This window comes from Cupressus sempervirens, chromosome 9, assembly GCF_028749045.1.
Source record: "Cupressus sempervirens isolate cs-2001-9-10 chromosome 9, ASM2874904v1, whole genome shotgun sequence".
NCBI classification, from domain to species: Eukaryota; Viridiplantae; Streptophyta; class Pinopsida; order Cupressales; family Cupressaceae; genus Cupressus; species Cupressus sempervirens.
In genome coordinates this window covers 89,981,696-90,008,490 of record NC_143126.1, presented here as the reverse complement: position 1 = coordinate 90,008,490, position 26,795 = coordinate 89,981,696, and positions in this window count along the sequence as shown.

The following is a 26,795-nucleotide window of genomic DNA, read 5'->3' as shown; positions in this document are numbered from 1 at the left end:
CAGATTCCAACCTGCACCTAGAATTTATACACTCCTTGGTGAGCCATTGGATGTCATTTTTGAGAAATTAGTCAAGGAAAACGTCATAAAATTTCCTCCTACCTAGCAAATTGACCCAAGCCAATCCAAAGCTGCATGGTACAAGGACAATGAGTACTGCAAATTTCATAGGGTAAAAGGTCACACTACCCTCAGATGCATGAAACTGAAAGACTATGTGCAGGACCTCATTGATCGGAAGGAAATCACTGTTGGTGCCCAAACCTCTCCCAATGTAGGCTTACAGATCTATCAAAATTCTTTTCCTCCTCACAACAATCAAAATCTTAGAAAAGAACCTATCCAAACCAACAACAACAACACCAACAACCGTCAGCCAAACCAACAGCATGGGAAGAACAATGACCACACTTCATCCTATATAGACTATGGTAGCCTTATAGGTTGTATATCCAAGAAAGAGCCTTCTGTCAATGTTATCAATATCCAAGGACCAAACAATGAGTGTGTAGTCACCACTCAAAGAGCGCAATTTAACATCGCAGGCCCACCCATTACACCAACACCATCAGCTCCATCAAAAAGCCAGTACAATATCTTGGAACACCTCGGGAACATGCCAACCCAAATCACCATTTTAGACCTTCTTCGCACTAGTCCTGTGTACAAAAACATCCTTGATAGCGCTCTCATAGAATCTCATGTCCCTTCGGATATCAATGCTATTGATTTTTGTAATCTTGTTGGACACCTCTCATCCTCATGTGCCCTATTGTTCAAACCCATTGACATACCCATGGTCGAGCCAGATCACACCCTTCCGCTTCGCATAGCCATCATGGTATCCAACTTTGCTGTAAAAAGAGTAATGATAGATAATGGATCAGCCTTGAATATTTGCACCCTAAAATTCATAAAACAAGCTGGGTATACTGAGGCAGATATCATCAGTGAGGTTATCACCATCAAAGCTTATGACAACTTGGAAAGAATGATAGAAGGAACTATTTTGCTACCAATCAAGGTTGGGTGAGTCATCCAAGAGACACTCTTCCATGTTATTGATCTAAACCTACCATTTAACATCCTCCTCAGTCACCCATGGATTCATGCCATGAAAGCCGTTCCATCCACTTACCATCAGTGCATCAAATTTTTTTATCAAGGCACTGAGGTAACCATCCATGCCGATCCAGAACCCTTTGCTTACTACAATGCAGTTGAAGCTTCATATACAAACCATTTCCCTGGAATTGATATCGGCACATCCATCACCAGCTCATCCCACACTTATAATGACCTAGAAACCATCCTCGCCTCTACCTTGTCTACCATGAAGATCAATAACAAAGGTTGTGGAGAGTATAGTCTGTCGGATGCATTTGCTATCGGGGCACTCCCACTTGATCCACATGCCCATGGATGATCGACATATCACAAAGCTCAAGAGATTCCACCTCCTCGATACAAATAGTTTGGCCCAACAACCTTTGTATCCTCGAAAATCCCTCTTCATGAGGAGCTCACTCCAGATATCAACAAATGGTTACATAAGGATGCACCTCAAAGAAATCAAGCACGCCTTGATCACTTCAGACAAAAGTATCCCCAAGAACATAAGCTCATCACTGACAAATGGAACTATCAAGGTGGTGGTCTAGGACCAGAAGAAAGTGGCATGCAGTGCCCCATCGACACACACAAGTGGGAATCGAAGTCATGTCTTGGCTTTGGCATACCCACAACTGGGGGCACCAATGAGAATGGTCACGCTTTTTCAAACATTCACCACAACCTTGTCGAAATCGAAGACATTCCTAAGGAAGTTGAAAAGAGAACCTACAAGGATATCCTAGACCAAATCTCCCTTAGAGACTCTGTTCTCCAAGAACTATCCATCCACCTCATTGACCTACCACTCGCCCATCCACAACTCATAGATTGGGACCAACCAAGCGTCATACACATCGATGAGTTCACATCAAAGGAGGCACTTCTAAGATTCATGGGAGCTGAAACTCCTCATAAGAAAACAAAGCCAGATTCTGCCTATATCTACAAGCTAGATCCCAAGGGGTATTTTGGAGAAAATCCCCAACCTAGTTCCGATACACCCAAAACTGGAACTAAGGTGAATCTGAGACTAGCTAAGGCAGCAAAGAGAACTCCTCAAAAAGGAAATCCAAAGCCACAAGTAGAACATGAGGATTTAGCATTGCCTCCTCAAGATAATCGACCAGAGATATCTTCTATTCTAATTGAGGATACTAGGGAAGTCAACATCGGTTCTTCAGAGATCCCTAAGCTTGTTCACATTGCTGCATCCCTATCACAGGACCAAGCTGATCTCCTCTTTGAAGTCTTAAGAGAAAACATTGGTCAATTTGCATGGTCATATCAGGACATGCCAGGGCTTGATCCAAAGCTTGTAGTTCATCATCTTGCAGTCGATCCAAAGATCAAGTCCGTTAGACAAAAGCTTAGAAAAATGCACCCCAAGGTGGCATTATTGGTCAAAGCTGAATTAGAAAGAATGTTAGCTGCTAAGGTTATCCAACCTATCAACTACTCAGAATGGATCTCCAACATGGTCCCCATCACTAAACCTTTCGGTGACATCAGAATCTGCACTGATTTTAGAGATCTTAACAAAGCTTGTCCAAAAGATGATTTTCCCTTGCCCAACATAGATATGATTGTAGATCTTACAGCTAGACATGAAATTTTGTCCCTCATGGATGGATTTTCTAGGTATAATCAGATCAAGATTGCAGAAGAGGATCAGCATAAGACATCATTCACTACCCCTTGGGGAACCTTTTGCTACAACATGATGGCTTTTGGCCTAAAGAATGCTAGGGCTACCTATCAAAGAGCTATGATAGCCATTTTTCATGATCTCATCCATAGTATTTTGGAGGATTATGTGGATGATATTTTGGTCAAGTCTCATACCTTCATGGATCATCTTGCTGATCTGGAGAAAGTCTTTGATAGGTTAGCCAAATATCATCTCATGCTGAATCCCAAGAATTGTGTCTTTAGGGTCACATCTGGCAAGCTTCTAGGCTTTATAGTTTCTAAACGAGGTATAGAGATCGACCCCAAGAAGGTCAAGGCTATCTTAGACATGCCTCCTCCCCAAACACTACGACAGCTTCGCTCTCTTCAAGGAAAGCTCCAATCTATTTGGTGCTTCATCTCCCAGCTTGCAGATAAGTGTACACCATTTTCACATTTACTGAAGAAGGATGAGAGCTTCAAGTGGGATCCTTTATGTCAGTGCAGCTTCGACCAGCTCAAACAGTATCTCACCAATCCCCCTATCTTGGTTCCACCAGTTCCTGGTCGTCCCTTGATTTTGTACATATCAGTAACACCTACTGCTCTAGGGGCACTTCTAGCAAAGCTCAATGACTACAGCAGAGAAAGAGCCATCTACTACATTAGTAGAACCCTAGTTGGTTATGAACTCAATTACACTCCTATGGAAAAAGCTTGTTTGGCAGTTGTTTTCTCAACTCAAAAGCTTCGCCACTACATGCTAAGTCATACCATCCAACTAGTCTCCAAGATTGACCCTCTCAAGTATATGCTCTCGAGAACAGCACTTACAGGTCGTTTGGCCAAATGGGTTATGCTCCTTAGTGAATTTGACATCCAGTATGTGGACAAAAAGGCAATCAAAGGGCAAGCTATAGCAGATCACCTAGCTGATGCACCTCTAATAGATGCTTATCCGTTGATCACAAAATTTCCAGATGAGCATATCTATCTAATTGAAGAACAACCCCCATGGAAACTTTATTTTGATGGCTCGTACACATCTCATGGATCAAGGGTAGGAATATTGTTGGTCACACCTCAAGGAGATTACATTCCAAAAGCCTTCAACCTACAATTCCCTAGCACCAACAATATAGCTGAATATGAGGCCCTCATAGAAGGATTAAAGATAGCTATAGAATGGAACATTGCTGAGCTACAAATCTTTGGCGATTCTCAGCTCATCATCAAGCAAGCCCTAAATGAATATCAAACCAAAGATGAAAAGCTATTACCCTACAAAGAGCTAGTTGATCAACTAACCCAACATTTTACAAAGCTTCAGTTTACACAAGTGCCTCAAATACAGAACAAAGCAGCTGATGCTATGGCTACTATAGGCTCGTTCTTGGAAATTCCCTAAGCAGCTACATAGTATGAGTTTTTAGTGAAGCAGCTCCTCACACCTGCCTATGCGAATGAGGATTCAAACCGTGTTTGTATCTTGGTTGGTCTCCAATCCCCTTGGTACCATGAGATTCATGCTTACCTTAATGATGGTATCATATCCCCTCACCTCACACGTACCCAACGCCAGAACCTCATCCAAAAATCATCCTGCTATGTTATCATAGCCAATACCCTATATCATCAGGGTTATCACGATACTCTCTCTTGATGTTTAGACCAAAACAAGGCCATGATGGTGTTAAAGGAAGTACACTCTGGACTTTGCGGTGCCCACACGAGTGGTATTGTCCTAGCGCAACAAATCCTTAGAGCAGGCTACTATTGGCCTACCATTGAAGAAGACTCCTGTGACTTTGTTAGAAAGTGTCTCCCATGTCAGCAGCATGCAAATCTTGTGCACGCTCTAGCATAGGATCGACAGCCTATTGCACCACCTTGGCCTTTCGCTTGTTGGGGCCTTGATCTAGTTGGAACTATCACACCCCTCTCATTTGATGGACATAAATGGATAATAATAGTTACAGACTATTTCACTAAATGGGTGGAAGCAGTCCCCCTTGTCTCAGCTACAGGAGTTCAAGTCTCCAAGTTCATCTTATACCACATTGTTTGCCGCTTCGGCATCTCATCCACCATCTTCACTGACCACGAAGGTAACTTTGAAAATCTCAACATGGAAGAATTATGCACTTCCCTCCACATCCATCACCACTTTTCTAGCCCATATTTCCCACAAGGTAACGGCCAGGAAAAGGCAACTAACAAAAGCCTCCTCAAAATCCTAAAGAAAGTTGTCAATGATTCCGGCCGTGATTGGCACCTACAAATAAATCTAGCCCTATGGGCCTATCGAACTTCCTTTTGCACATCCATAGGCACAACTCCATACTCCCTAGTCTATGGTGTCAAAGCGGTATTACCTATAGAAGTTGAATTTCCCTCACTATGCATATCTTTGCGAGGGAAAATCTTAGATGAAGAATACAGAGTAGCTCGGCTCACCCAGCTAGATCTCTTAGATGAGAAGAGACAACAAGCCTATGACCATCTCACAGTCTATCAAACTCATCTCAAAAGGAATTTCAACAAGAAGGTGCTCCCACGACACTTTCAGCCAGGTGACATGGTCCTCAAAGAAAACATGAAAGTCCAAGCAGATCAAGAAAAGAAAGGCAAGTTTGAACCTACATGGCTTGGTCCTTATGTTGTCACTGCTTCCTTTGGCTTCGAAGCCTATCGGCTATCTACACCGGAAGGAGAACTCTTGAATGATCCTACTAACATCATTCATCTCAAGAAGTTCTATGCTTGAAGATCCTTGGTATACCCAGCTTTTGAAAAATACAAAATAAAAATAGTAAAGAGAACTAAGAGTCCAATGGTGAAAACTTGGTAATTCAAGCGCCTTGGATAGGTACCTTGGTGAAAACCTGGTAATTCAGGCACCTTGTGTACTAAGACTAATCCATTATCTATCACTATCCTATCCCTCATCCATTCACCCACCATCCCATAAAACACCCGCTTGTTCCCTTGGTGTTCCAACCAAATATCCAAAATCTAAAGGAGCTTGTAAATACCTCCTGTACAGCTTGTAAAATCTTGTACCAAAGCTTGTATTATACCTCGTAAATCTTGTACCATACCTTGTATATCCGAATCTTGTCCAAAATTTGTACCATATTCCAGCCTGTAAATAATCTTGTATCCTAGCTTGTATACTATCACATGCACACACAAAACCCCATTTTCACTTAAGCTTTTCGCAAACCATCTACCTATCCACCTATCACCTATTATAGACATCCCATCCTTCACAAACATTTCCATCTCACAAAAAACCAAAACATAAACAAACTTGTACATTTGTAACATATCTTGGTCCATCAGCTTGTACATCCTCTTTAGCTTAGTACCATTGTATATGTCCAGCATTCGTGTCAGTTTGTCCTTGATCAGCATCTTGCACACATCGCACAACCCTTGGTCAGCTATTCCAATGCATCCTTTAGCTAGATCTCCTATCACCAAAGTGTTATCCTTCTTAGTTCAGCTTGCCAGATGCATCACTCATCCCCATCCACCAGCTTAGGTGCTCTCCAATAAATCCTTGTAGGATATAGCTTTCCTCATGTCTGATCTTGGTCCGTTAGTACCTCATCCTACCCATCTCATTGGAAAATGGCTCTCTTTTAGATTTTCACTTTCTTTTGATTTGGAATCTTCCCTTTTGGGTATTGAAGTATCTTTTTCAAGCAATCTCCTTGTTCCCTCCTCAAGGTTGCCACGATCTTCCATATCATGGTATGCTACGAATGGGGCAATTAGAGCGTAAGGTCTTGATCAACTCTTTTGTTTGTTTTTTTTTGCTGCTTGTGGGTTACCCAGTGTCGGTTCCGCACTGCTTCCTCTGGGATTCCTATGTGATGCTGGGGCAACCCTTGCATGTTTGTTTCGAGTTAGTTTGTCAGTCCTCTAGACAGTTGGTGAACAGGCCTTGATGTTCTTGGTAACCTTGGCAATTAACCAACAGTCCTATAGCAAATCTAGTGCTCAACTACATGGTGGTACTTCTCTTTGAAGTATCCCCTTGCTCAAAAAAAAAAAGCTTCAATGGTTTTCCTTCATCTCCATTATCCCCCATCCATATCCAACATCTGTCTCTCCTACCCCAGCTTATGCATCAATATCTCTTTGAATCACTCCTCACCCTTAGCTTTAGGGATCCACAATCCTAGTCTTAGGGATTCAACAATCCAATCAATCCACCAAGCCTCATCTTTCGAGATCCACAATCCTAGTCCTAGGGATCTCCGAAAACCCATCTTCCGCCAATTTGACTCTTTGAAATCCTATTGCATTAGCTTTTTAAATCCCCTCATCCATCTCCCCATCCTGAATTCCTTTTATAGCACTCTGCTCCTTCATCCTCCCCCCAATCCCAAAAGTCTTAAAGCTTGTTTCCTCTTGTGCCCCAGATAGCCCTTTATCATTCTCCTGTAGTGAGAGTTTGAGCTAATTCAGCCCCTTCTCTTCGCCAATCTAAGTCTTCTTGCTCATCTCGAATTCTTGTACTTTTCAAGAAGCCGTCGAGCCTCATTTCTCTCTTCACCACCTTCTTGAGGGGGCATCATCTAAAGTCTAGTCTCTCCTCTTCTTATCCGAGACTGGGGCAACCTTGTTGCTAAAACATCTTCCTCGTGTCATCTTCATTCAAACTTTTTTGAAATAGTGTTGCCTCAATACTATGTCAAAGAGGGGAAAAATGTAAACACCTAAATTTGATTACACCACTTTGATAATCCTATTTAGTTATCTCTAAAGGCATAATTAATTAAATTCCTATTTAATTAATCCTTTGCCATCCCCTAGCTGATTAATTTAATTAATCATCTATAGTCCTAATTGATAAATCAAATAACCTATTATTTATCAATTAAATCCTATTCTTCTATCTAATTCCAAACTCCCCATTTATTAAATAAACCTATTTCATAAATGAAACCCTCAAATCTAATAACCCTTAACTTATTCCTAAACCCTCTTTTTAGCCTAATCCACCCCATCCACCCATACTAACTAAGCTTAGTCACTAACTCACCCACCCTCATGAATGCCATCCACTTGAAAATCTCTAACATCCCTAATCTAATCCTAAACCCAAGCCTAATCCACCCCCTAATGTTGTCACATTCCCTAAGCAAGCTTAAGACTTTCTTAAGCCAAGGAAAGTCAACAATCTCAACTCCCCTAAAAATATCCCAACCATTAAGCTTTGAATGCTCTTACAAAAGCCATAAAGACTCTTACAAGCTCTTACAAGCTCTTACAAGCCATAATGAAGGGTCTTTATGATGATATTATCCTTTGAGCCTACTTTGTTGACTCATCCTTCCCCTTTCCTCCATCCACTCACCTTGTGACATGTGTCACTTCCTGATTGGTGCTAAACAAGCACAATCCATGTGCTCCCTTTTGAGTGCATCCTAGCCCTCCTTAAGCTTTCATCTTTCCTTCCATCTTAGCCCTCCATCCCTCAAGCCCTTAGCCTATAAATTGAATCCCCTCCCAAGCCATTTCATCACAATCTTGGAGTTAAAGTTATAATGCCCTTTTGAGAGCCAAAAGCCATCAACCATACCCTTATAATGCCAAATTGAGAGCTCACAAAGCTACCAATTTGCCATTTTTCATCTCCATTGAAGCTAATTTTTGGGAACCTTGAGCATACATCTCAATCCTTAGACCCATCTACCAAGCAAGGAGTTGAATCCCATTGGGAGAGTACATTCATTTGGCTCACATTTCCAATTGGGGTTTCCTCTTTAGTCTCTCATTTATGTTATGGTTTATATGCTAGTTAATGCTTTTGTTTTTTAATAGATTAGTATTACTTGCTAACATATTTCTCATATACAAACCCAAAACAATAGCATAAAGAATACACAATGTAAACACATGTTTTGGTTTTGCTAAGTTTTCAATTTTGAATTCAAATGCAAAAGTCTCGGTTTACGTTTTCCAAACTATATCAAGTGGAGAAATTTCACGTTTTACCTAACCCATGTATTTGTTTGATAGATAAAAAGTTTCTCCATTAGACTCAATTTTCTAATTGATCTAATAATATTTTATTCATATAAACTTTGTTTGAAAATTGACATTTCCATTGAACAAAATTTTCATATATCAAAACTTATATCACGTTCTAATAATTAACCTTAACTAACTAAATTAAGTTAATTATTATTATCTCTTCATTATAATTATTAATCATATTCTTTTAATCTTTTATCTTTACAAAATGATCCATCTATATAAATCATTATAAATAAAATAATTATTTATAATTAATAGTATATATATACATATATATATAATAATAACATTTAATAATTTAAAAACAATGCAACTTGAAAAGTCAAAATTCACATTCATATATCAATTTAACCCCTCCCCCAGTCGCCGTAATACCTACGATCATATCAATTGTACCGTTGTCTACATGTCGCAGACTGTACCCTAGTCGCTACACCCAATGTACTCACGACCCATCATTTGAGAAACGTTACGGCCTTTGTGGTTGATGTCGGACATCAGTCGTGACAGTACCAACCGTGGAAAGGGAGGGGCGTGGTACAGGGTATAACCTGCCCCCCCAAATAATTTATATATATATTTTTAAAATGCGATTTCAATAACGTTTTTTATAAAAACGTTCCCATGCGATAACAAATTCATTAATATAAATTTTCGACTGCGATTTGATATTCGAAATCCTCAATATATATACATATGTATATGTATATGTATATATATATATATGTATGTATGTATGTATGTATGTATGTATGTATGTATGTATGTATGTATATATGAATTTTGTGTCACAGTATATGTACAAATAATGCATATATATATATATACATATATATATATATATGTATAATATATATATATATATATATATATATATATATATGTATAATATATATATATATATGTATGTATAATATATATATATGTATAATATATATATATATATGTATAATATATATATATATGTATAATATATATATATATATATATGTATAATATATATATATATATATATGTATAATATATATATGTATGTATGAAAATTTAAAGATATAAACATATATATTCACAATATATATGAATTCTAATTTTTGGAGTTTTCCTATAAACTTTTAAATCTCAAATTTATTCAATAAATAATCTAATGGTTTGGCTACCATTTAAATCCTAGCCCCTTTTTCCTTTTAGATCTATGCATATAAAATTCTCAAATAAATTCAATTGCCCACATTGAGAATGCATACAATAAAAATATGAAATTCTTCAGAAGACATATGGAAGACACAAAGAAGACAGGGAAAGCAAGATGCGTAAATAGCATAAGTAAAATCACAAGAATCTACCCAGATTTTGATGCTAAATTTCTCTTCATCATAAAACCCGCAAAGCAAGCTCCCTTCTTTAGAACTCTTGAATCCTCTAATGCTCCAATTGCATTCCAAACGCTATGTCTAAGCTTCTAGGGATGCCTGAATATAAAGAGCTCTCAGGAAACCTCTAGAATGCTTCTAGAAACAGCTAGAAGGTGTCACCAACTAAGCATGGGTCTTTTTCAACCTTTTTGATGAGTCATAGGGTTGTAGACACCATGTGCTTAATTGATGCACTAACCCCCGTGTTGTTGACACAAGAGAAATAGAAAATGCATTAATTCCCATGCAAGCTTATAACTCCAATTTACTTTTTAAATAATTTCTATTTAAATTTTATAACTTTCATTTTAATTTTTATAACTTTTATTATTATTATTTTATTTATTACTTTATTATTATTTTATAATTATTATTAATTTTAATTTACTAAATTTTTTTTATTTAATTCTTTTTCCTCAATTAATTCTCATTTAATTAATTATAATCACAATATCAAAAATCATCATATTTTATTAATTTTCTCAAATAATTAATTTATTAATTAAATCTATTTATTAAGACTTAATTAATAGAAAATTCACCATAGACCTCCAAGATAAAATATGAAAACCCATCATAGAACAAATCATACAAAATCAGTCTAAAGGGTTAAAAATCACGAAATATGTCATCCAACACATTCGGTGGCTACTCAACTCTGATACTTTTCCTAACTCACTAGGACAAATGGTTTAAGGGTTTGGGATTTGGACTTGAGAATTTATCTCCCTTCTCTTATCATTGAGATAGTATAATAGGGTACGCTCATCCTGGCAATTCAGAGAAGTCGATACCCGATACCTACAACCTGCAGAAAAACCATGCATGTACATCCAATATATATATAGTGCTAAGCTAAACAGGCAATGGCAGGAAGTGGTGCATCGTGTAGATCCCGACTAAGCAGGTGACTACGACTCCCTTCCTTAACCACATCAGAAACGCCATACAATAAGAAAACACACACACCATACATATGCAAGTATGGGGTAAGTATCCATAATAAAATACATGAGATAATAAACCATCTAACTAATCATCATTAATAATTGAAAACAATATAATGATCATCATGTATGCATGAAATGTAAAGTCTAAATGATCACATCATATAACCACTGAATCCACAACATAATGTCAAATAGTCTCAAAACAATACCACTAATCCATCAACATAATACTAGTCCATCAAAGTCTGATAATAATAGCAACAATGAGTCTAGAAAATATGTGAATGAGGGTAGGCACTACATCCACCCCCCCTTGGATTAGGCTTACTCCTGGAAGCCTACAAACAAGTAGGGATATAACTCCCATAATCTAGCTGCATTCTCCCAAGTAGCTGAAGAATCATCAGTAGGGTCCCATTGGACCCTTACCTGCTCGATGGTTCGACCCCTGAGGGTCAACCCTCGCTGCTCCAGAATACAAACTGGCTCCAAAGCTAGCTGCCTGTCCTCTACCTGCAATGCATTCCAATCAAGAACATGCACAATATCAAGAATATACTGCCTAAGCACTAAAACATGGAAAACATCATGAATGCGAGCTAGGCTGGGCGGTAGAGCAAGACGGTAAGCAACCGAGCCAATCCTCTCCAAAATCTTGAATGGTCCCACAAAGTGAGGTGCTAGCTTAGAACCCTTTCCATACTGGATTGGACTCTTTCATGGTCGCACTCTCAAGAAAACCTTATCTCCCACTGCAAACTGCTTATCTGTCCTATGAGCATCAGCATACTTCTTCTGCCTATCCTGTGTCGTAGTCAAATGCTCATGGATACGCACTACCTATTGCTCCATATCACGAAGCATCTCAGGACCCAATAGAATGCAATCCTTAAGGCTGTCCCAACTCAATGGTGTATGACAAGGATGACCATATAATGCTTGAAAAGGTGCCATGCCAATAGAACTATGATACCCATTATTGTAAGCAAACTCCACTAGATAGAGATAGTCCTCCCAATGTGTCTGCCTATCCATCACATACATCCGTAACATATCTTCCAAAACTTGGTTCACCCTCTCTACACACTTCCTGATACCAAGAATCTGTAGGAAGTGCTTGAAGAATTTGACTCCTCAAATTTACACTAAGAGTCATCAATGATAACAGCTGTCTCCTATGACTCAGAGCATCTGCCACCACATTCTCCTTACCCTGAATGTACTTAACCTCAAAATCATACTCGCATAGAAATTTCATCCATCATCTCTTGCGAGCATTCAAATTAGGCTGAGTAAAAATGTACTGAAGACTATGATGATCGCTATGTAGCTCAAACCTGTACCCCAACAAGAAATGTCTCCATCTTGTCAAAGCATGAACTACTGCTACTAACTCAAGATCATGCGTAGGGTAATTTAGCTCATGATCCTTGAGCTTGTGTGATTCATACGCAATCACCCGTCCATTCTGCATCCACACTGCCCCAATTCCTTCAAGAGAAACATCTGTACACACCATGAAATCACCTTCGGGATCAGGTATAGCTAAAATCAGTGCACTAGTCAAAAGCTCCTTGAGCCTCTAAAAAGCTTCCTCACATTTCTCTGTCCACACAAACTTCTTACCTTTCCTCTGAAGAGAAGTGATAGGATGTGCTATCCTAGAGAAGTTCTAGACAAATCTGCGATAATAACCTGCTAGGCCCATGAAACTATGAATCTCTGAAACATTAGTCGGTATTGGCCAATCTATTATCGCCTGAATCTTGGCAGGATCCACTAAAATACCATCACCTAAGATGACATGCCCTAAATATTGAATCTCTAATTTGAAATATTCACACTTAGCTACATTGGCATAAAGTTGATTGTCTCTTAAACACCGCAAAACCAACCGCAGGTGTTCCTCATGCTCCTTCTGAGTCTTAGAATATATCAATATGTCATCAAGAAACATGAGAACAAACCTATCAAGATATGATCAAAAAACACCATTCATCAAACTCATGAACACTGATGGAGCATTAGTCAACCCAAAAGGTACCATTATAAACTCGTAATGCCCATAGCGAGTTCAAAAAGCAGTCTTGTGAATATCAGCTTCCTTGATGTGAAGCTGGTGGTATTCTGACTTAAGGTCAATCTTGGAGAATACTATAGCTCCCTTGATTTGATCAAATAAGTCATTAATCCTAGGCAAAGGATACCTATTCTTAATAGTCACCTTGTTCAACTATCTATAGTTGATACAAAGGCGCAAAGAACTGTCTTTCTTCTTCACAAAGAGCACTGGAGCTCCCCATGGTGATATGCTAGATTGAATGCTCCCTTTGGCCAAAAGTTCCTCTAGCTGAAGATGTAGCTCACCCAATTCCTGAGTAGTCATATGATAAGGAGCTTTAGAGATAAGCTTTGCTCCAAGAATCAAATCAATACTAAAATCAATGTCCCTCTTTGGAGGCATGCTTGGAATCTCACTTGGAAAAACATCTGCGTACTCCTGCAAAATTGGGTGATCTAAAGTCTTCCTCATAGGATCTTCCTCATCAAGATCATTTACCATAATAGCAAATATCTAACATCCCTTACAGAAACTCTGCTTCATTTGCATAGTAGAAATCATCCGCAGAGATATAGGCCTTGGTATCCCAACTATCTTCACATCATTCCCTTGGTCATCTTGGCACAAAATAATCTTCTTCCTGCAATCTATATTGGCTCTATGAGATCCAAGCCAGTCCATGCCTAAAACCACATCATAGGAACCAAGGGGTATGACTCGAAGATCCACCGCAGTATCAAAGCATTCTAATCTAAGCCCACACTTATGAACTACAGAAACCGTGGAGACCTTAATCCCTGAGGCTAGTTCCACTTGACAACCATGATCCTACTTCACCACATCCAGCTTACACTTAGAAACTATAGATGGTGAAATAAATGAATCTGTAGCTCCTAAATCAAACAATACTAAAAGAGATATACCTCGAATAGCATGTGTGGTCTCAGCCATTGTTCCCTAATGATCTGCCTGACGCTGATCAACTGCTGCAAAAACTCTATGAGCTCTACCTGCATCACCAACTGTGGGTTTTGAAGCTATAGGCCTAGGTCCTAAAAATTGAGGTGCTCACTTTGGACACTGAGCTACATAATGTCCAATCTGTCTACATGAAAAACATTCGATATTCCTGCCAGATCCTCTACCCATAGGTGGTACATTAGATTGCTAGCGATTGTTCCTGCTAACAAAAGACTGGCTACTCTAAGCTGGATGATTGGGTTGATTCTGTTTATTGCATTGAGCATTGTGGTTGTTCTTAAAGTTAGAACCTTTGCCACCACCTTGAGCCTAAGAATTCGATCCTTTCTATTGTTGCGTCTGCTGAAACTACTGCTGATATTGTTTTCCCTTAGAAAAGAAAGGTTTCTTGTTACCACCTGAATTGAAGTTGCTTTTAGATCCTAATGCTGTTGGTGCTCCTACAAAACCACCTTGACCAAGGTTGACACTTTTCTCAACAAGGATTGCTCGATGTACCACATCCTTGAGAGTTTTTGGCTCAAATACCTTGACACCCCAAATTATACGGTTATTCAAACCCCTAATAAAGTGTTGTGTCAACTGAGCTAAATTTTCACTGAACCCTGAAAAAGACATGAGCTCATAAAACTTACGCTCATACTCAGTTACTGACATAGTGTACTACTTGAGATTATGAAACTCATCTGCCCTTTTCTGCTTCCATTCCTCTGGTAGGAATCATTCACAGAAACTCTCTAAGAATAGTTCCCACGTGACACTGCTCATATCGATTCCCAACTTCTTCTCCTCAATCGTCCACCAAGTGGCCCCAAAATTCTCTAAATTGGTAATTGCAAATCTTGCCTTAACATTGCTATCAAAATCTTGCATAGCAAAAATCCTATCGAGGGAAATAAGCCATTGCTCGGCCACATAACCAAAACCTTGCCCATTGAAAGGCTTGACCTTGGATCTTGAAAGATCCTTCATCTGAGTGGACACAATGGACCACTGACGATCCTTCTGAGGACTTCTAGATCTGGGTCTATGCTCTTGTTCTGTCTGATGCACTTTAGGTTGTTCTTGAACAAGAGGTAGACATTCTAGAATATTTTGCATCATCTGTCTCAAACCAACCTCTTCAAACTCAGCTTGGTCCTCTCTACGACTCTCTTCCTGCTGCCTATTAGAGTGCTCTTCCCTACTCTCTACATGAACCGATCCCTCATGGGCAGACTCATGGGCACTGATAGCTCTTCCATGACCATGGCCTCTACCATAGCCTCTTATAGAAGACCTAGTCCCAGATACCATCCTACAATAGTACAAAGTACTATTAAAATCAAAAGATGCATGTTTGCAATAGACTAAGTTCAATTCTCTGTTTAGGTTTAAGTATAATTTCTAGTTTTGAAAGCTAAGTGTTGAAGTATGAAAAATATTCAAGTAATAGTTCAGGTTCTATTTCAGTTCACCTAGTTTCAAGTTGAAGAGATACACTTTATAGTTCAAAGTTCTAGTTGTTCCAAAATACCCAGAGCTCCCAATGTAGAAACTCAAGCTCTGATACCAAATGTAACACCCCGCCAAGGGATCCAAAGAATTAACCTAGAGTTTCACTAAGTTTGGTAACATTTTATTTATTTTTACATGAAAGTAAATACCATACATAACTTATTCATAATAATAGAAGCAATAGCAATGTCCATCTAAAAGTCAACATAACATACATAACAGATTACATTCTTTAAAGATCCCTTAACGTTGAATTACATACAAGAATCCATCTAGTATAACATCCACATGAAATAATAATGATAAGTCCAATGTTTAAACATTACATTTCCAAATGCTCAATCATCCACTGTACATGTCACAGGGTATGACAAGCTCAAAGAATATACATATGTGAAATAAGGTACATCATCCTATTCTAATCCATGATACATCAAAGTCAATCACATGATACACATGATACATCATCATAGAATACATATACATCCATCATAAGATCAAACATAATAAACTAAGTGCACAGTTCCTCCCAACTATTAATAGCATCATTAGACCATCATGGATCCTAGCCATCCCTCCGTGCGTAACATCCCAAGTCACCAAAGAGATCATCGATATTAACATAGTAGGAATGTCACTCCTAACATATACAACATCATATGTAGAAAGTAATCTAACATGCAAATATAATCATAAGATAACATCATCGAACATATGCTAATCATCAATGAAAGGATTTATATCCACCATCACAAAGGACGCATCAGCCACAATGTCTCAATGAGTCTCAAATGATAAGAGTGGAAAAAAAACTACCACCCGACCGCGTGGTACCTAAGTGGTCCACTCCCACCATGCTAAGGAGATAATCTCAAGTCCCAAACAGGCTATCAAAATCACATAGCACATATCTCTATAAGTCCAGGAATCCTAAAGGTATACTAACTCAAAGGTTCCAAACACAAAATCTGACATCTACTTCCCAGAGGCACACAATGACATGTAGGAACCTACTATGCAAGCAGGAAAGTGTCATCACATTTATCACATACAAGTTACCCTGGCAGTTAGCTAAACTCCACGGGTCCATACTAATCTCATGCGGCCACTAGTATCCTCTCATACTGACAAGGCATACTATGGAATGCAAGGTCGCAACCATGCGTTCTCACTACTCCCATCCTAGCCTATACAAGCACTCAAGGCATGGTCGAGAACAAAACACTTATCTTTTTAGTTTCATTCAGTTAGTATTAGGTGTGAATGTTATCACTTATTAATCCAACTTACAATGAGTTACCCTGGCAGCCTCTTAGGACCCCGGCCCCCATTGCAAGCCACTTCCTGTCACTACATGCAGATATCCTACCCTAATGCTCATGGACTCATAAATCTCAAAATTACAAAAGATAATCCATAAAATCATCAAATATGCATAAAAGCATCAAATCTCCATGAGCAAACATCCATTGAAAATCATGAACACAACAGCTCTCTATTTGCAACTAAAGTATCACTGATAATCAAAAGTATCCAATGGTTCTCAATAACCAAAATATATCTCAATCATACTGATCGAAGACTCTAAAAATGGTTGAGTAAAACATGTCACAACATGACATTATCAAGAATAAATCCACATTTCAGCCCCATCATGGAGACTAGAAAATAACCAAGGATAACTGATTGATGACCAAAGTAATGGTTAGGTCAAGAGTCTCATACACAAGAATCTCAACTATAACAATCAGTAATCACAACCAATTCATAGAGCATTCCATCACATAACCATGGTTGGGTTTATAAAGATCGAGATCAAAACATCATCATGACATCACAATCACATAACTCCCAAGCCTCTGGTAGACATCCTATAACTGGTCAACATTAGTCAACCCAAAACCCAAAACAATAGCATAAAGAATACACAATGTAAACACATGTTTTGGTTTTGCTAAGTTTTCAATTTTGAATTCAAATGCAAAAGTCTCAATTTACGTTTCCCAAACTATATCAAGTGGAGAAATTTCATGTTTTACCTAACCCATGTATTTGTTTGATAGATAAAAAGTTTCTCCATTAGACTCAATTTTCTAATTGATCTAATAATATTTTATTCATATAAACTTTGTTTGAAAAATGACATTTCCATTGAACAAAATTTGCATATATCAAAACTTATATCACGTTCTAATAATTAACCTTAATTAACTAAATTAAGTTAATTATTATTATCTCTTCATTATAATTACTAATCATATTCTTTTAATCTTTTATCTTTACAAAATGATCCATCTATATAAATCATTATAAATAAAATAATTATTTATAATTAATAGTATATATATACATATATATAATAATAAAATTTAATAATTTAAAAATAATGCAACTTGAAAAGTCAAAATTCACATTCATATATCAATTTAACCCCTCCCCCAGTCGCCGTAATACTTGCGGTCATATCAATTGTACCGCTGTCTGCATATCGCAAACTGTACCCTGGTCGTTGCACCCAATGTACTCATGACCCATCATTTGAGAGACGTCAGGGCCTTTGCGGTCGCTGTCGGACGTCAGTCACAATAGTACCAACTGTGGAAAGGGAGGGGGGTGGTATAGGGTATAACCCGCCCCTCCAAATAATTTATATATTTTTTTTAAAATGCGATTTCAATAACATTTTTTATAAAAACTTTCCCATGCGATAACAAATTCATTAATATGAATTTTCTACTGTGATTTGATATTCGAAATCCTCAATATATATACATATGTATATATATACATATATATATATGTATATATATATGTATATATATATATCTGTATATATATATGTATATATATATATATGTATATATATATATATATGTGTGTATATATATATATATGTATATATATATATATATATATATATATATATACACACACACATATATATATACACACACACACACACACACACACACACACACACACACACACATATATATATATATATATATATATATATGTATGTATGTATATAAAAATTTTGTGTCACAGTATATGTACAAATAATGCATATATATGTGTGTGTGTGTGTGTGTGTGTGTGTGTGTGTGTGTGTAATATATATATATATATATGTATGCATATTTAAAGATATAAACATATATATTCACAATATATATGAATTCCAATTTTCAGAGTTTTCCTATAAACTTTTAAATCTCAAATTTATTCAATAAATAATCTAATGGTTTGGCTACCATTTAAACCCTAGCCCCATTTTCCTTTTAGATCTATGCATATAAAATTTTCAAATAAATTTAATTGCCCACATTGAGAATGCATACAATAAAAATATGAAATTCCTCAGAAGACATATGGAAGACACGAAGAAGACAGAGAAAGAAAGATGTGTAAATAGCATAAGTAAAATCACAAGAATCTACCCAGATTCTGATGCTAAATCGTTCTTCCTCATAAAAATCGCAGAGCAAGCTCCCTTCTTTAGAACTCTCAAATCCTCCAATGCTCCAATTGCATTCCAAATGCTATGTCTAAGCTTCTAGGGATGCTTGAATATAAAGAGCTCTCAGGAAACCTCTAGAAACAGCTAGAAGGTTTCACCAACTAAGCATGGGTCTTTTCCAACCTTTTTATGAGTCATAGGGTTGTAGACACCATGTGCTTAATTGATGCACTAACCCCCGTGTTGTTGACACAAGAGAAATAGAAAATGTGTTAATTCCCATGCAAGCTTATAACTCCAATTTACTTTTTAAATAATTTCTATTTAAATTTTATAACTTTCATTTTAATTTTTATAACTTTTATTATTATTATTTTATTTATTACTTTATTATTATTTTATAATTATTATTAATTTTAATTTACTAATTTTCTTTTATTTAATTCTTTTTCCTCAATTGATTCTCATTTAATTAATTATAATCACAATATCAAAAATCATCATATTTTATTAATTTTCTCAAATAATTAATTTATTAATTAAATCTATTTATTAAGACTTAATTAATAGAAAATTCACCATAGACCTCCAAGATAAAATATGAAAACCCATCATAGAACAAATCATACAAAATCAGTCTAAAGGGTTAAAAATCATGAAATATGTCATCCGACACATTCGGTGGCTACTCAACTCTGATACTTGTCCTAACTCACTAGGACAAATGGTTTAAGGGTTTGGGATTTGGACTTGAGAATTTATCTCCCTTCTCTTATCATTGAGATAGTATAATAGGGTATGCTCATCCTGGCAATTCAGGGAAGTCAATACCTGGTACCTGCAACCTACAGAAAAACTATGCATGTACATCCAATATATATAGTGCTAAGCTAAATAGGCAATGGCAGGAAGTGGTGCATCGTGTAGATCTCGACTAAGTAGGTGACTACAACTCCCTTCCTTAACCACATTAGAAATGCCATACAATAAGAAAACATGCACACCATGCACATGCAAGTATGGGGTAAGTATCCATAATAAAACACATGAGATAATAAACCATCTAACTAATCATCATTAATAACTGAAAACAATATAATGATCATCATGTATGCATGAAATGTAAAGTCTAAATGATCACATCATATAACCACTAAATCCACAACATAATGTCTGATAGTCTCAAAACAATACCACTAATCCATTAACATAATACTAGTCCATCAAAGTCTGATAATAATAGCAACAATGAGTCTAGAAAAGATGTGAACGAGGGTAGGCACTACAGAAAATAAGTAAAGCATATCATGTTTAGTTTGATCAACAACTCACATTGATTTCATCAATTTATATAGTACCTTTAATTTGACCTAACAAGAGTATTTTGCAGATCAAAATTATGTACAAGAAAAATAGGATCTACATCAAAAGATTTTTCAAATTTAATGATTGTAAATTTCCACAATCCATGATAATATTGTTGGAATCTATTGATAGAAGATAACCTTCTTCGAATTTCTAGTTCACACATGGTGCTATTTTAGAATGTGAGATGGATGTTATATATTTTTTGTCATTAATGATTATTTATCATTGATGTCAACGTATTCATTATTAAACATGTGGTGTATGTGTTTCTATGTAACTAGCTCATTAGTGTATTGGTTGATGTGTACCCATATAATGTGTGTTGCTTTGTATATTTATCGACCTAATTTGGTGTAATAAATATCATTATAGATTGTATATTTTTTATTTGATCCCATGTAGATGTGCATATGGTTTTTTTCCTAGTTATGTAAGTGTAACCTACTACATATATCTATTAAAACTTGATGCTTTGGAGAAGGTGTTTTGTGTTGGCTCAAAGCAAGTGTTTTATTGATCAAATTGGTCCTTATTGCATTTATTCACACAGTGAGAACATTTTAATGTGACCCATTACAAAAAAAGTAGTTAACCCTATGGATCTATTCATGGTGTAAGTAGATCAAGCAATTTAGTTGTTTGTAAGTGTCCAAGTAACAATATTATGTATTTTATGGATTAAATATGAACTAAATCTGAATCTATGCAAAGGTAATTCTTGTTCTTTTGGAGAAGTGTCTAGATCATAGAGGTGGATTATATCTCTTTTTGTATCATCTGGAAGGTATCCCCTATGTATTGGTATTGAGCCATTGTATTGGTAGTGATTCTTTGTACTTGTAATGAGCATTCTAGAACATAAGCCTTTTGTAATGATCCTTTATCTAGGAGTAAGCCTCTTGTATCAAGTCACATTTTAGTGTCATCTTAATACGTGTTTTCATTTTGTTATCCCTAAATTATAATGGTGTTAATGTATATGAAAGATTTGTATTGGTTGTTATATTTTCATTGGTGTCAAGGCTTAAGTGGTAAGACATTATACTAATTCAATGGAGTGTCATATTATTTGATTAATGAAGAGGATTCGAAGAAAGTGTGATTGATAAGTATGGTATTCAATGGGTACTTAAATAAGTTAGACCTTGATAGTGAAATATTAATTTGATTATTTTTACAATCATATAATATTTGGGAGGAAGTATTGAAGATCATGTATGTTCAAGTTACACCAACTAAACCACATAGTGAAAGAAGGAACATGGTATTAACTAAGCTACTATAGTTATCACCAAGTGACTAGGAAAGAAGTGTTAAATTTGAGTGTTAACCAAGTCATTTTAGTGTTAACTGGTTGATATATTTCCTGAGTAAATTTGTGTCAACTAAACCTAAATAGGAAGACCAAATTAAGAAAAGATTAATTTGAGGTTGATATTTGATAAAAATCAAGAATGTCTAAAAAGTCTAAAAAGATAAGGATCAAATTTGTTATGAGATAAATAGTTGGATTAATTCAAAGGAGATCTAATCTAAAATGTAGCACAAAACTAAAGAAGGAAGTCTATCTTCTATCTGACTAAATTCAATGAATTTGAGATCTACAATCATGGTTAAGTGGAAAAATCTGGAAGATTATAGAAAGGCAAGGATAGTTATTTAAGGGTATGATCAAGATTATTTTAGGTTGTTAATTGTTTTTTATTATGTGTTTAACATTGGAGAATTGTGAAAAAAAAGAGAGAAGGTGAATTGAGTGTAATAGAGAATTGAAAAGATCAAGCAAAAGGAAGTGCAAGGGGAAAGAAAAAATGTGTGAATCATCTAGTAAGAGATCAAAAGGAAGATAGAAATAAAAGAATAGATCAAAACAAGAAAGATAGTCCTAAAACCTAACAAATCACTTTATTGTTACTTTCTTACAATTGTAACAAATAAATTATCTTAACCAAGTGAACCGAACAATTCTTTCAAATCCTATATGGTAGAATCAAATAGTTATGTTTTGTAAGTCCTTTAAAGTAGGCCACTCTTTAGAAATGTCAAGGAGTGATATGGTCTAGATGATCTTTGGTGAAAACCCTATAACAAGGTCACACTAAAAATGTGCATGTAACCTTCAACAAGGTTTTTTCCTAACAAATCTCACTTCAAAAGAGTAAAATTATTTGGGTTATCAGTTCCTAGGTAGTTTTTCCCTTTATAGTGTTTCCACACTAAATATATGTGTCAGATTGATGGGGACACAACCCAACAACCAGAATAGACACAATAGAAAAAGGAAATTATATTAACTGAGAAAATAAGCTGGTACAAATAGTGCAGAGAAAATAAACTCAAAACATGCCCTGCGGGCTTACAATAGCATAAATCTGGAGAATATTTCTCCTTTTAGCACCTCCTCTCAAGCTCCAATCTGAACTGCCTTTTACAATGCCAGAAATCTCCTTAAATAGACCTCGGAGGGTTAAGGACTAGGAGTACATTCTAGAAAGTGCTAGTAGGCATCCACCGACAAAATAGAAGGTTCCGGAAGCTGCGTTAGAAGTCGGTGCAATTCTAGAAGAATCCAGAAACGGTAGCCGAACTTTCGGGAGGCATAACTTTTGAACCGTAACTCCGATTGACAAACCGTTTACATTTTCGGAAAGCTCTCGAAGCGCTCTATAGCCCTATGGACCAGCTTAGCTCGTCCCCCATTTTTCAACCCTTTTCGAGGTCATTTAATGCCCCAAACCTGACTCTGAAGCATTCTTAGGGGGTCTCCAAAACCTGAAAAACTGCAATAACTTTCAAACCGTGGGGCCTTTTGACCTGATTCTTTTTCTAGAATGCTCTAAATCTCAATTACATTCATCTGGCCAAGTCACACCTTCTAGGTCACCAAAATGATGGTCAAATTGCATGCTCCTATTTTTTCAGGATTTTTAAATGCACTGATAGTTGAACTATGAGAGTTGGAACCTTTATTTGAGCCAAATGGGTGTCCAAAAATGCAAAGACATAAAATAGAAACTAAGTCTAAGTACATTTTTTTGGGTGACACAGGATTGCCCTTATACCTCTGGATGCTCCTGCATCAGACACCCAGGGTAGATTGAAAAGTGACCCTGTCACTTTATGGATGGTAGAGGAAATCCCAAATGGGAAACCTCAGCTGCTGAAATCCAAGTTGAGTCTTCGATCGGTCGTCCTTTCCATTTGACCAAATACTCTTCATACTGCCTGTTTCTGGTACTCCTACCCACACGATGATCTAGAATGTCTTCTATCTCCTCCTTCTTAGAAGCAGGAATTGGACACGGCTCTAAAACCAGCTCCTCATCTGCACCATCATCATGATACTCTGTCAAATCTGCAATGTTGAAAATGGGAGAAATGTGAATACCATCTGGAAGCTCCACCTCATATGCATTTCCTGAGTTATGTTTCTTCAAAATTTTGCAGGGGCCAAATTTCTTCATTTTCAGCTTGTTGTAGGTACCAACTGGAAATCTTTCTTTTCGTAAGTGCACCATGACAAGATCCCCTACTTGGAATTCCTTATGTCTTCTCCTTGCATCAGCCCTAGCTTTATACTCTTGATTCATCTTGATAATGTGTGCTTGGACCTCCTCATGTAGACGCTTGATGTGTTCAGCAAAATCCTCAGCTTCAGCACTTGTTCTCTCCCCTTGTTCTATCTTCCTCAATTCTGGTGCAGTCCTTGGGCTATTTCCATATACAATTTGAAAGGGTGATTTTCCAGTACTCCTATTTACAGAGTTATTATAAGCAAACTCTGCCTGTGGTAGAATCAAATCCCATCCCTTGGGCTTATCTCCAACTAAACATCTCAGCAAATTGCCCAGACTTCTATTTACCACTTCTGTTTGGCCATCAGTCTGTGGGTGATGCGTGGAACTGAATTTCAAGTCTGTTCTCAACTTCTTCCACAATGTCCTCCAAAAATACCCCACAAATTTAGTATCTCGGTCAGAAACTATACTTCTTGGAAGACCATGTAGTCTTACCACCTCTTTGAAAAACAAGTCTGCAATATGGACAGCATCATGAGTTTTGTGGCATGGAATGAAATGTGCCATTTTGGAGAACCTATCAACCACCACGAATACTGAGTCATTACCCCTTTGTGTCCTTGGCAATCCAAGAACAAAATCCATACTTATGTCCTCCCATGGCCTTGATGGAACAGGCAATGGCTGATATAGGCCAGTATTTTGACTAAACCCCTTGGCAACTTGACAAACCTGGCAACTCTGTACAAACTTCTTCACATCCTGTGTAATTTGAGGCCAAAAATAATGTTCTCTAAGAATGGCAATGGTCTTATCCCGACCAAAATGTCCTGCCATCCCTCCACTGTGTTTCTCCTTAATCAGATTTTCCCTCATGGAACTCCTTGGAATGCACAATTGACTACCTTTGAACAACATGCCATCCTGAATCAAATAGTCTAACCACTTGGTTCTATCTACAGCAATAGGTTCTTTACAAGCTTTCCATGCTTCAGCAAAATCAGGATCCTCAGGGTACAAATTCTTGAGTTCATCAAACCCAACTACTTCAACCTGCATTGTTGTAAGCAACAATTGTCTCCTACTTAATGCATCTGCAACCCTGTTAGATTTTACACTTCTATGCTTTAACACAAATGTATAACTCTGCAAGAATTCTACCCACTTCATATGCCTCTGATTCAATTTACCTTGGCTATTTAGGTACTGTAATGCCTGATGATCAGTATACAAAACAAATTCCTTTGGCAATAAATAATGCCTCCATTTCTTTAAGGCCTGAACTATTGCATAGAACTCTTGATCATAAACAGAATACTTCTTCTTTGCATCATTCAATTTTTCACTAAAATATGCAATAGGATTACCTTCTTGGCTTAGTACGGCCCCAATAGCACTACCACTGGCATCACAATCCACCTGGAATACTTTTTTGAAATCTGGAAGTGCCAACACAGGCTGTTCAATCACCTTCTTCTTCAGCAATTCAAAACTTCTCGCAGCTGCTGCAGTCCATTTGAACTCTTTTCTGTCCCCTCTTATTGTATCAGTTAGAGGTGCACATATGCCACTGAAATTCTTAATAAACTTCCTGTAAAAACTAACCAAACCATGAAATGATCTTACCTCAGTAGCAGACCTTGGAGTAGGCCATTCCAAGATGGCTTTTACCTTTTCTAGATCCATTTTGAGACCTTCAGGTGATATAACAAATCCCAAATAGACTAACTCCCTTTTTGCAAAGACACACTTCTTTAGATTAATTAACAATTTCTCTTCCCTTAGCCTTTCAAAGACACTACGAATATGCAGTAAATGTTCTTCCAAAGTCTTGCTGAAAATTAAAATATCATCCAAATAGACAATAACAAATTTTCCCAAGAACTTCTTAAGTACCTCATTCATGAGCCACATGAAGGTGCTTGGGGCATTCGTCAATCCAAAGGGCATGAATAACCACTCATAAAGACCTTCCTTGGTCTTGAAGGCTGTTTTCCACTCATCTCCTTCTCGAATCCGTATCTGATGATAGCCACTCTTCAGATCTATCTTTGTGAAGTACTGAGCTCCACTCAAGCAGTCCATAAGATCATCCATCCTTGGTAAAGGAAACCGGTACTTGATGGTTATCCTATTTATAGCTCGAGAATCTGTACACATCCTCCACTCTCCATCCTTCTTTGGTGCAAGTACTGCAGGTACTGCACATGGACTCAGGCTCTCTCGAATCAAGCCCTTCCTTAATAGCTCCTGAACCTGTCTATTCAGCTCCTCTGTTTCAGTAGGAGTCATCCTGTGAGCAGCCTTGTTAGGCAAACTAGCTCCTGGAATCAGATCTATTTGATGACTGATTTGCCTTACTGGTGGCAATCCATCTGGAACATTATCAGAGATAATATCTCCAAATTCTCCTAGTATATCTGAAACTTCAAATGGTATTTCACTACTACCTTCTTTATCTTTTCTAGGAATCAAAGCATAGCACATGCGCTGATGTTTCATGCCATCTAAAAACTTCCTTCCATCAACAAGACAAATCCTAGCACTGCTACATACCTTTTCACCTTCCTTTTTCATGGGCTTCAATTTGTGGCGAACTCCATCCTTTGTCAGAGAGTATGTGTTTGCATGTCCATCATGTATTGCATGTCTATCAAACTGTCATGGTCTACCCAACAATAGATGGCAAACATCCATCGAAATAACATCACA